Raw genomic sequence first — 11,818 nt, forward strand, 5'->3', positions numbered from 1 at the left:
CTTTAAACTTGAAGGTAAAGTGTGTTGGAGAGACACCATGAAGTGGAGACTTAGCCCATCATGGTCATGGCCAAGAACACTGCCTCCATGTGCCCTATGCAAAGACCACAGAGTAGGGGGGAGACAACAACACTGTTTTCCTTTCACAGGGAGTACTTCTGTGGAGGACCACAGACACTGTCAGCACCCCTGATGAACACACGGCTCACTGAAGAGACAGTCACAAAACCAAGCACACATCAGAAAATGCGGCAGTCAGCTGACTCAAGGAAGGGAGTATTGGTCAGGAAGATAAAGGTGTAACATTGCTAGCACTTCTGAGAAAACCTTGAGGAAGAGCAGGATGTAGAGATGGGTACCTGGTCCACTGTTATAGGAGTCAGATCATTTCAACAGGCTTGGGAAAGAGTACTCTTACAGAATGTTTTCAAAACAGCTTCTCTAATCCCTGAAACCTTTGATTATACTACAAGTGTGTGGTGGTTAATGTTATGCATAAACTTGACTGGGCCACAGGGGTGCTCAGATATTTAGTTAAACATTATTCTGGGTGTGAGGATGTTTCTGGATGAGAAGGCTGAACGGGAAGACTGAGTAAAGCAGATGGCCCTCCCTAATGTGCATGGGCCTCGTCTAGTCTGTTGAGGGCCTGCACATAACAAAATGGTGGGAGAAGGGAGAATTCAGTCTCTGCCTGATGGGTCTTCTCCTGCCCTCAGACTGCAACTTATACCATTGCTTCCCCTGAGTCCCCAGTTTGCAGATAACAGATTGTGGGACTTCTCAGCCTCCTTAATTGCATTAGTCATTTCCTTATAATACATTTCCTAGATATAGATATAGATATAGATATAGATAGATATATAGATATAGATAGACATAGAGATAGATAGAGATAGAGATACAGATACAGAAAGAGATAGAGATAGAGAGGTAAAGAGAGATAGAGATACAGAGATAGAGGGGGGAGAGAGAGAGAGAGAGAGAGAGAGAGAAAGGTTAAGATTGAGATCCTATTGGTTCTGTTTTTCTATATATATGAATAATAAATACAATCTTGTAAAATCAAAAAAATCCAAATTAAAGTGAAGACATTTAAGTATTTCAGACACAAAATGTATAAAGGTATTTGATAATGCCTTGGTGCTGAATTAAAGGCCTTGGTCTCTTTATCACTAACTCACGGTGCCTAAATGCCTTTTGGGAAAGGTCTAAAGACGGGACAGAGCTTTTCAACAGCTGAATGGTTCACTCTGAAATTACTCTGGCAGTGGCATGTGCAAAAAGCAATGGAGAATTAACAACCAAAGCAGTTTAGTCCTGTGCTAGTGAATCTTGAAAGGGAAAATACCTGTAGGAGAAATCAAGCGAATCAGGCCACAGGAGCTGGAACTGGCTGCCCTGGGGCGAGGGCAGAGCCACTTCTGACTGGGGAACGTGGCCCCTATGAAGTTCATACTCAACACTGAGTCTTAACCCACATACACACTCTCACACACACACTCACAAACATACTCATACACACCACACTCACATACACACAAACTCATTCACACGCGACACAACTCATGCACACACATACTCATATATACCACACTCACACAAACTCACACATACATACACACCTGTACCCTAGACACATACACTTACACACTCACTCACACTAACACACACACACACAAAGTCATACACACAAACACACACATACACACACACACACACACTAACTACATGATATATGTGGGACTCCCATCACCTTTAAGGAAAATACACTTAAAACCAATTTCCAAACAATATAGGCAGCCCACAAATCTCCTCTGGCACTACCTATAATATTATTGCAACTTCCCACAAAATATACATTTCTATGACAGTAGTACTCTCCCTCTATAAGAACTATAAGTATAAATTCACTAACAAGAATTAGAAAAAAATATAATCTTCATTAAATTAAAGAACTAAGTTACTGGACAGCTAGTCTTTCCCTTCAAAGATGGTGACCACTCTGGCCAAAACATTATGAAAAGCGTTACAGTCATACACCTGACTCATGTTGCAGGTTAGAACAAAGCCTACAGAAGCTATGAAGAGCACCTATGACTAATCTTATTTAAAACCAACACAATGATTTTTCTTCTTCTCTCATGGTCACTAAACAAGAACAAAACAGACTGGGAAGAAAAACATCTTATTCTTAAAAATTGCAACATTCCAATGAATGGTCAGTCACGTGAACACAGGCCAAGGATAGATTAAAAGAATTTTAAAAATCCCCAAATCACAGCCCAGTGCACAATGAGCCTCCCAGTTCACCTTGGTCCAACTATGTAGTCAAAACACTGATGTGCTATCAGGAGTCACTGGTATTTCCCAACACTGCTGAGTTCCCAGTTTCCAAGTGTCTCTTTTTGACCACAAGTGGAAATGGTAGCCAGGGAAAGGAAGATGACCAATAGATTACGTGTGTGTGTGTATGTGTGTAAATAAATACGTATACACTTATGATTGTGGAGTATCGGCACAAGGATTTGAAAATAAGTCTTCACATTTTATTCACTAACCTGCACCTAAAGACTGACCTCAACAAGCAAGCAATGCTAAAGATTAAAAAGCTAGAGAAGAATCTATAAATACTCTTATTTCTAAAATGGGTGTGATTTCCTTTTGAAAAATACAAATAGCATCCAAATCAATGCATCAACAAAAGTCCTTATAACGAGATGTGGTATCATAAGTAACCTAATGCACTTGGCAACCAGATGTTAACCCGCAGAGCCGAGTGCTGAGTGAGCAGCTCTGTTAGGCTTCCAGCTACACGCCCAATCTCAGCCCTGGCTTCTGCAGGGGCCAGGGCAGTCTGACAGGCATTGGTTACTTTGCAGTGGGTATGTTTCCCTACCATGTTTACTCTTGTGGCTTTTAGACAAAGAGGTGCCTGTAAACTGGCATCTCAGGCACTGGGTAGGCCTCAGGTAACATTTAGTTTGAAGACAAAGCAAGTGACCCCTCTGAAATGCCAGGGCAAAACATAAGCATGTCCAACCACCCCAAGAAACCCATGTTTTCAAATATAAACTCTTTTTCTCCTCAGTTCCCCACCCCCCACCCCCCACCCCCAAAACTGCTCAGAACCTGCCCACCAGACCTCAGGTACACACACACACACACACAGTCGGGAGAAGATCCCTGCTTGCTTTTGCCATGCCTTCAAGGTCCTCCTAATCAGCGGTGTCACCCCTGTGTTCCACTGAGTAAATACGGATTAAGCCCCGGGATGAGGCCTGACACTGTTCTGACACTGTGGATACAGCAGTTTACATCACTGAGTCCCTTTCTACTTGGAGAAATGTACTTCCAACATGTAGACAAATCACACAACCTCAGTTAGGAATGAGGGCTTTGAACAAAATTAAACAGGATAGTGGAAAAGAGTGGCTGGAGAAGGAGCTACGTTAAGCTTCGGTGGTCAGGGTGAGTCTTCTGTAAAAGGGACTTTCACCGTGACCAGTATGATGAGAATATACAAGCCAGGTGGAGCAACGCAGGAAATTCATGAGATACAACTGCAAGCATCATCTTACTTACCTCTTAAAACAACCCTATAGCGTAGGTACTGCAGTCACTCCCATTTTACAGATCAGGAAACTGAGGTTCCATAGCCTCAGTAACTAAACTTTACACAGTGCCAATGTTGTCACCCAGACTCAGCCAGAAAACTCTCCCAGTCTCTCAGTAACCACCTTACCTATCTGCTGGCCTACAAGTAAGTGTTTGGCCTGGAGTCCCCAGGGCTGTGACCAGGCCCTCACCCTGCTCCGGTGTAACAGGGGGAAACAAGCTTGTAACCCCCAAGCAATCTGCCACCCATTCTGAGTGCGCACACATTGTCTCTGACTTCCCGTGACCCTGACAAATCTGGGCTGTCCCAATTTTTCTGATCTCTGAGACCAATAGTCTGCAGGGCACTTGTTGGCAAATAATCTGTAAATGCCTTCTCTCCATTTTTTTAAAGTATCAGAAAGACTGCTATCGTCGGAGCAATCCAGAGGTAGGTGATTCCACTGCACATGACCGCCAGGTCCTTCCAAAGACAGCAGTTCCCCCTTGTCTGTTCCATTTTCCGCAGTTTCAATTACCTGTAGTCAAACATGGTCTGAAAATATTACACATGGAAATTCTAGAAATAATCAATTCCTACGTGTTAAACTGGACGCTTCTCTGAATAACATGATAAAAATCTCGTGGTGTTTCACTCCATCCCGCTCAGGATGTGAATTACCTCTTTGTGCAGCAACTCCCCAGTAAGAATGAATCTATGAAATTATCTAATTTGTGAATTAAACTTTATCACAGGTATGTCTGCATAAGGAAAAAAGTATATACGGAGTATATGCAGAACTACCTACAATTTCAGGCACCCACTGAGGGTCTTGGAACGTATCCCCTTGGATAAGGAGAGACTGCTGTAACAGGATTGAACTTGTATCCTTCAGATACAAACAGAAATGAAATACAAGTCGGCAAGCCCTCTCAGCTTGATCTCCAGAATGTACCATATTTCACTGATTCTAAGACCCATCTATTTTTCTGTTTTAACACCTGAAATCAGAACCCTCATCACAATGGGTGGTGTGTCAGAGCTTAACTGGCAGTATGTTTTCTGTGGACTCCAAAACAGAAGATACCTACCAAGAAGGGCTCCTGGTGACAAACAGGGCTCAAATTTAAAAACAGAGCCCAGCACCCATTTCTAAGCAGGGGATTCTTGTGCAAGCCATGTGTTAGGGAGAAGCCTGCACTGAACTGCCTGCCACCTGCACTGACCCGCCTGCCCCCGTCCCTGGACGGAACTGCCTGCCTGCACTGTGTTCCTACAGGCTGAGGCAATCCCTAGAAAGAAGTTTCTGGAATCATGTTTCAACCACTAGGACTGAGACTTTACTGTCCATTCTGAGCTGTGCGGCTATATCTCTACTTAGCATCTTCCTCACACAATCAGAGATGCTCCATTCCAACCAATCAGGACAGTGTTTTTTGGAGCAAACTGTGAGGATTTTAAATCCCCATTTGCATGAGGATGAGCCCATCAGGGATCAGAAGCAGGGACTTCTCTCTCTATAAACCAGATCCCCTCTGGCTGAGAGCGTGCATTTTTACTTTCCACCAAAGACTTAAGACCACATTTCCCCGAGCTGGAGCTGAAACACCAAAGATGTCCCGCCCAGCTGGAGAGGGGCCTCACCTGAGGGCCAACTCACCTGAGGGCCAACTCACAGCTGTGCTGTATCATAATTGAGCAGTAACACTACTGAGCTGTCCCACAGCCACGCTATTCTGCAGCTGTGTTATATCACAATTGAGCTATTTGCACTGAATAAAGCTTCCTTCTTCACTGCACTCCAAATTGCAGACTCCTGTTGAATTGGCACCAGTGACCATCAGCTGACATTTCTTTCTTAGTGGTGTATAGAATAATGAAGCAGCTTAAGATCAATGCTGTGAGAGGTTAGAGAAATTGAGAATCCTGCAAACGTTGCATTCCCTCCATCTCCTCCGCTTCCCTTCCAGCCCACATGGCACGGGTCACCACAACAGCCTCCTAACCAGCTCCCGCTCCCACTCTTCCCAGTAATCCATTCTCCACAAAGCAGAGATAGTGAGCTGCCAATTCTGAAGGTTAGAGTCTTGCCCTCCTTATATCAGAGCCCCCAGCAGCTCCCACTACATTTAAAATAGACACTGGTCCCATGGCTGACAAGGCCCTTCTGGCCTGGTTCCTCTGCTGCTGTCTCCTGCTCATAAGGGAAGATTCCACCTTTACACAAGCTGTCCTCTCTGCCCAGAGAACTTCCAGTGCTTGCCTCTTTTTTCACTTAAATCTCATCTTAAACATTCTCCATAAGGCCTTCCAAACCACCCAGCCAGTTTCTGAATGCCACCCTCATTCTTGACTACACTTATGGCTGCTTTAAATTAGCTTGTAAGGCCCTAGCCGGTTTGGCTCAGTGGATAGAGTGCTGGCCTGTGGACTGAAGGGTCCCAGGTTCGATTCCAGTCAAGGGCATATGCCCGCGTTTAGGGCTCGATCCCCAGTACTGGTGAGCAGGAGGCAGCCGATCAATGATTCTCTCTCATCATTGATGTTTCTATCTCTCTCTCCCTCTCCCTTTCTCTCTGAAATCAATAAAAACATATTTTTTAAAAAATTAGCTTGTAATCTATTTATTTATTTTATTATCACACCCCCACTTTACATAGCAAATAAATCCTCAATGAGGCAAGGACCTTGTCTTTCCTGGCCACTGTGTATCCTCACCTGGCACACAATGAATCCTCTATAAATATCTGTTTAATATAATCATACTAGAAGTTAGTCAACAATAGTCTTACACATAATTTCTTTCTTTTCATTAAGTTCCAGTCAATGGGACCAAAAAAAAAAAATTTGTTGGCAAGAATGATCATTCCGAAGTCTAGCTGTGATTCCTCCAACAAAAGACAAAGAGATAAAGCAAACGTCCAATGGGGCTCTGAGGAAGAAATGCTTTGCATTACAACAAAACCACTCAAAAACTTCCCATATGCTTCTGAATTACATTTTTAAAAGCTCTATCTGGGACTGGACAATCTCAAAACCCACTGATCTCACTCTGACAAACAAAACACACCACAGAATTCTTATAATTCTTCTAGAAACCTGTCTGCCAAATGACATATTGCTTCCTTTTGCTTAGGATTCACTTTTGAACTTCTCTCTAAATTTTTACAATCTTAAAATCCCAGCTTTAATACCAGTTTAAAATTGTTTAATCATCCACATGTTCACTATTTTTATCACCAAACATGCTGAAAGAAGAAAAGTAATTTGCTGCATCTACTCAAGTTTCCTGAAAACAAAACAAAAAAACAAGCCTCATGTCTTCGAATGCTGTGTTTTATGTTATTCTCTTTATGAGACTCAAATTGCAAAATGTTAGAAATGTTTAAAAAAATAATAATCATCACACACTCCCTTATCACAAGGGGGGAAAAAAACACCTAAGGTGTCAAAATAGGAATATGCATGATTTAAGTTTATTAATTTTGTATAACAAAAGACCATCCAAAAAACCCCCCAAAAACCCAGGTTCAAGAACAGATGAAAATGTATTCTGCAATAGTGTTGAAGCCTTCCTGACATCTTAATTATCTTTGTTAATTGTTTGGATGATGACATCTAAGAACATTAAAAAACTAAATTTTTTAATACTACTCTCCAAAATCTCCCATGCAAATTATCCCGTAACTTCTGTCAAAATTCCAAATCCCTGCTACCTTTAGCTTCTTTGATAAATATTTTGGGCATAATTTGTGTTCTCTTCTGAACAATTCTCAAATATATATACTTTTTATTTCTATAATGCATTTAATACCAAAAAAGTCACCATAAAAAAATCAGGTTCTGCCTAAAGTATAAAATGTTTAAAAACAACAATAAATATACAGAATGGGGATTTGAGCCAATGTTTCATTAACCATCATAATCCCCTCTGATACTTTTAAGTGATCAAAATGAACAAACCTTTTTTAACCCAAAGGAAAGAAATTCATGGAGGTATAGAAGCCATAGGACTCTCGCCAGATTACCTGAGCTACATGGCAAAAACAGACCCAACACGATTTCTTCATAATCTTCTTCTAAGCCACTTGTACTGGCCTTTTCATAGTTCAAAGAAGTTAAACCTGTGATCCTTCCCAACCCTCCTAAAACAAGCAATCTTTAACATGGTATTGTGAAATCTTAGGTTTCCTCTGAAAACTAAAAAAACAGCTCTAGTTCGCCTGTTTTGAACTCGTCAATGACCAAATACTAACCAGGAATTTCAAAGCTTGTCACTGAGTTATGAAGAAGAGATCTGTGGGTATCAAACCCCAAAAGCATCCAGTGAAACCTTCCTGAAGGCACAAACCATAGGTTATGCCCCGTGACATGGTGGAAAGATCCATGGGCTGCAGGGGAACACACACATCTGGGTTAAAACGGCAGCTTTGCTACTTATTAGCTACATGACTCAGCCTCGTCACTTCACCTCACCTGCAGAAAGGAGATAAGAGCCAATCATCCTGTGTTAGAGTAAAGAGAATGAGAATGCTGTGTCAACTGCCCAGGACTAGGTCTGTCCCGGGGCTGGCCCCCATGGTAACTGATTATAATCCAGAGAACCCACGTTCTGAGTATATGCACTTTCTACCCTCAATGCCGTACTAAACAGAAGGAATATACTTCTCTTGGATGAGTCATAGCTTTGTAGAGGTTCAGTGTTCATCCTGAAAATCTATCTTCACTGCATCATACTGGGAGTCAGAAAAGTGATATCAATCAGAATGACTGAGAATTCACCCTACAAAGTTATTTTCTTTAAATCAGTCATGATGCAAATAGGTTATCATTTGTTTCTCCCTATTAGAACTATGGGGTGGGAGTGTGTGTGGGGGGTCGACATTAGTTGAGGATGCTCTAGGCTCAGAATGGTTATTCTCACTCTACTGTGGGAAAATGAAAGTAAGGGTACAGTTGACGAAATAATATTTTCACAAGCAGTGTTTGTCTGAACACCTAGAAGACTATGGTTTCAGAGAGAAAAATCTGGCTGAGTCTTACAAAGTGAAAAACACAAAGGACAAACTTTTAAGTGTATTCCTAAAAAGATTGTTAGATGGTGTCTTTGGGTGAGAGTATATTTTGGGAAGAGGGCAAGTGATTGGGTTGCTAAACGAATCCCTCCAATTCTTGAGCTCACAGGAGCCATGTGCCTCCTCCAGCGTTATCCACAGCACCATCTACTGCCACACGGTGCCCACAGCAGCGCTGTGTCTGCACCATGCCTTTGCTTAACTAACTCAACTGTTTAGGGATAAAAAGGATGTCACTTGACCGTAAAATGGGGGGAAGGGGGAGTGTCTCTAAATGAAAGTGCACTCCTAACCATTCTTTAAAATATCTAGGCAGCAAATGCATGGCAAATAAATAGTTCTAATTTTTCTTAGCTTGTTAGGCTATAAATCCTGCTCTAAAGATTTTAGAGCATGAATAAGTACATGCTCTGGTTGATGTATATATCCTTTATCACCTTTTAGCACAGTGGGAGTTACCTCACTGCTGTGCCAACACGGTTCTTTCAACTAAGAGCTGCAAGTGTTATTCAAAACTCAGAGAACCAGAGAGTTTGGTTCCTAAAGTCTAGCCTTCTCCTTAGCCAATCAGGCAAAGGAAAATCAGGTCTCCTTATATTGAAATGTGCCTGCAGATTGGGTTCAGGACTGTTCTGGCCCTCACAGATCCCTAGGGAAGACTTACTAAACCAGCTCTTACCATGCATAAAAACACACAGAACAGCTTGTCAGTCCTAAGAAAAACAATCCAACCTCAGTTCTGGTCTAAAATTAAACCACAAGCTTAAAAGAGCCTATGACTTAAAAGATCTGGGATTTAAAAAAAAAAAAAAAGGAAAAGAAGAAAAAAAACACACCAAAACATCCATTTTCCAAACAGAAAAACACACATAGTTTGATAATAAAAATTTAAAATAAAATTAGCTGACACTTAACCTAGCTAGCACTATATTCTGGGGACTGTTCTGAGCCCTTTACAGATGATCAGGTTGACAAAGCATGGCCACTTCCTTGTTCAAATTGTGACTTTACTGCGGTATGATTTATAGTAACACCATAGATTAAATACCATGGGGTGATCAATGGGAAGTTTCCTACCGACAAGGAATGGTGGTTTACCATTAGCTCACCCTTATGTTAAATAACCATGCTTAAGATCAGGGGTTGTGGGGTCACAAAATAAGTACAAGTTAATGCAGTTATTTCCCATGGAATGACTCCAAGTATAAATTTGGGGTGGGGGGGGCTCGTGCTAACTAAATATCTTCAAAGCCAAGAGGGGAAATAAAAATGGAAGCCATACTGTTTATACTGCAAAAATGCTTATTCTACAATCATATTCCCCTTCTCAAAAATAGATCAGCGTGTAGTGCTTACAACGCCAGCCGTGCAATATTGTCACAGATGTGTGCCAGATTTTGCACAGGACACGGCTGGGAGGAAAAACTCCGGAGTTTGCCTTATCTTCGGCAGGAAAGAAAGCCTGCTTATTGTGGTGGCTGCAAACCTGAGTAGCAACGTGAAAGGGTTAAGGAGTCGGGCACCAGGTGTTTTCTTTCCACTTTCCAGAATCCAGAGTAATTTAAGCACACGGCGAAGTTCTCTCCGCCTCCCGCTCCCCACCAGGGAGAACTGTCACTGCCAGTCGCACTGTGCAGCTCCTGTTCTAATGACAAGCCTAGGGCACTAGGCTGGGCGGCAGGCGGCAGGGCTTCCCCCAGCCTGCGCGCGCTTGGTTGCCAAGTTATGAGCTCCGCCGGGTGATGGGGGCACGCGCGAGCCAAGAATAATTAAATTCTATTTCAAATCCGTGTGCTTTCAAAGAAAGTAGAGATCACTGACACCAAGGCCGGAGAGGGTGGGGGTAACCAAACACAAACTTTCAGAGCCTCTGAGTCTGCATTCTTGCAAGAACTCCCAGCCGGCGATTTAGGAGATACACCCCCAAAGTACTTAGCGCCCGAGGTTAGAGACCTTCCCAGCAGACGTGGCCGAGCAGAGACCCATTCCTCGCCAACCCCACTCCTCTTGCAGCCACCGGCGGGCGCGCTTTTGGAGCCCACCGCTCCGCCCCGCCAGCCCGGCCCCGATCCTCCGCGCGGCAAGCTGGTCCCGGCGCGGTTCCCGGGGCCCCTGCCCGGCCTCCTCCCCGCTGAGCCCGGGACGCGCAGCGCAGCGTGCGGGGAGAGCAGCGGCACCGCGCCTCTCTCTCGGCCCCGAAAGCCGGCCGGGGTCCAGGGCCAGCACAGCCCCGAGGCCGGCTAGGACCGAGACCCAGGCGAGTGGGTCGGTTGCAGGGGCGGACCCGGCTACTCTCCAGCAGCTTGCGGCTTCGGCATTGTCCGCAATCGGGGCGCGGCGCGGCCCCCCGACCAGGCAGCCGGCCCAGCCTTACCTCGGCCGCGCTCTCCGGTCCCGGGCGGTGCAGCCCGAGCCGGGAGCCAGGTTCCCAGGGATGGCGGGGAGGGAGAGTCGGGGCCCGCGAGGGCTGGGATCCGGGCCGCCGGCGCTTCTGGAGGGCCGATCCCGGGCTGAAAGGGCCGCCAAGTCCTCGCAGCCGCCTCCGCGGGGCCACGGGCAGAGAGTGGACCGGGCCGGCCGAGCGGGCCCAGGACGCGCGGCCGGGCCCAGGACGCCCGGCTAGCGGCGGCCACGATGGTTCTGTCTGCACCGAGTGGGAGGACTCAGGCCGGCTTCGCCAGGGAGCGAGGGAGGGAACTTAAACGAGTTGCTGTGGCCCAAAGCGCGTGTCCCCGTGCAGAGTGCACGCCCCCCTGGAGCGCCCCGCCCATTTTTCACCCCGCCCCCACCCCCTCCCACTTCCCACTCCCCACGCCTCCTGGCTTCTGACCCTGCGCCTTCCCCATCTTCATCCCTTCCCCTCACTCCCATACCCAAATCCCTCCCTTCCACTTCCACCGCCAAACCCCGCCCCCGACTCCCACCCCGCCCCACTTCCAAAGCCCTTCTGTACCCCCAGCCCCACTCCCACCGTCTGAAGAATCCCCTGGATCTCAGCTGCCAGGAAGCCCCAGATCCAACCACGTAGCACTGAGACTGAGAGCATGTTTTGTGGCTGTGATAACCCCACCAGGCAGTCAACCCATCCAGATCTTTGGTGCCTGACAACGTTTTCTGCTGACTAACTTTCATCTATTTAAATGGG

General features: G+C 45.2%; 1 protein-coding gene across 3 annotated transcripts in view; it reads right to left on the reverse strand.

Annotated features, from left to right (window-relative positions):
* FAM110B (family with sequence similarity 110 member B) overlaps positions 1–11,377 on the reverse strand; it is a 124,036-nt gene extending 112,659 nt beyond the window's left edge. For all 3 annotated transcript variants that reach the window (XM_070392201.1, XM_070392199.1, XM_070392202.1), the window contains exon 1: positions 11,048–11,377. The gene's annotated coding sequence lies outside the window, so the exon portion shown is untranslated. The remainder of the gene's footprint in view (positions 1–11,047) is intronic.
* Positions 11,378–11,818: the final 441 nt, after the last annotated feature.

Source organism: Myotis yumanensis, unplaced genomic scaffold (assembly GCF_028538775.1).
Source record: "Myotis yumanensis isolate MYYU_CA2020_CCGP unplaced genomic scaffold, mMyoYum1.0.hap1 SCAF_15, whole genome shotgun sequence".
In the NCBI taxonomy this organism is placed as follows: domain Eukaryota; kingdom Metazoa; phylum Chordata; class Mammalia; order Chiroptera; family Vespertilionidae; genus Myotis; species Myotis yumanensis.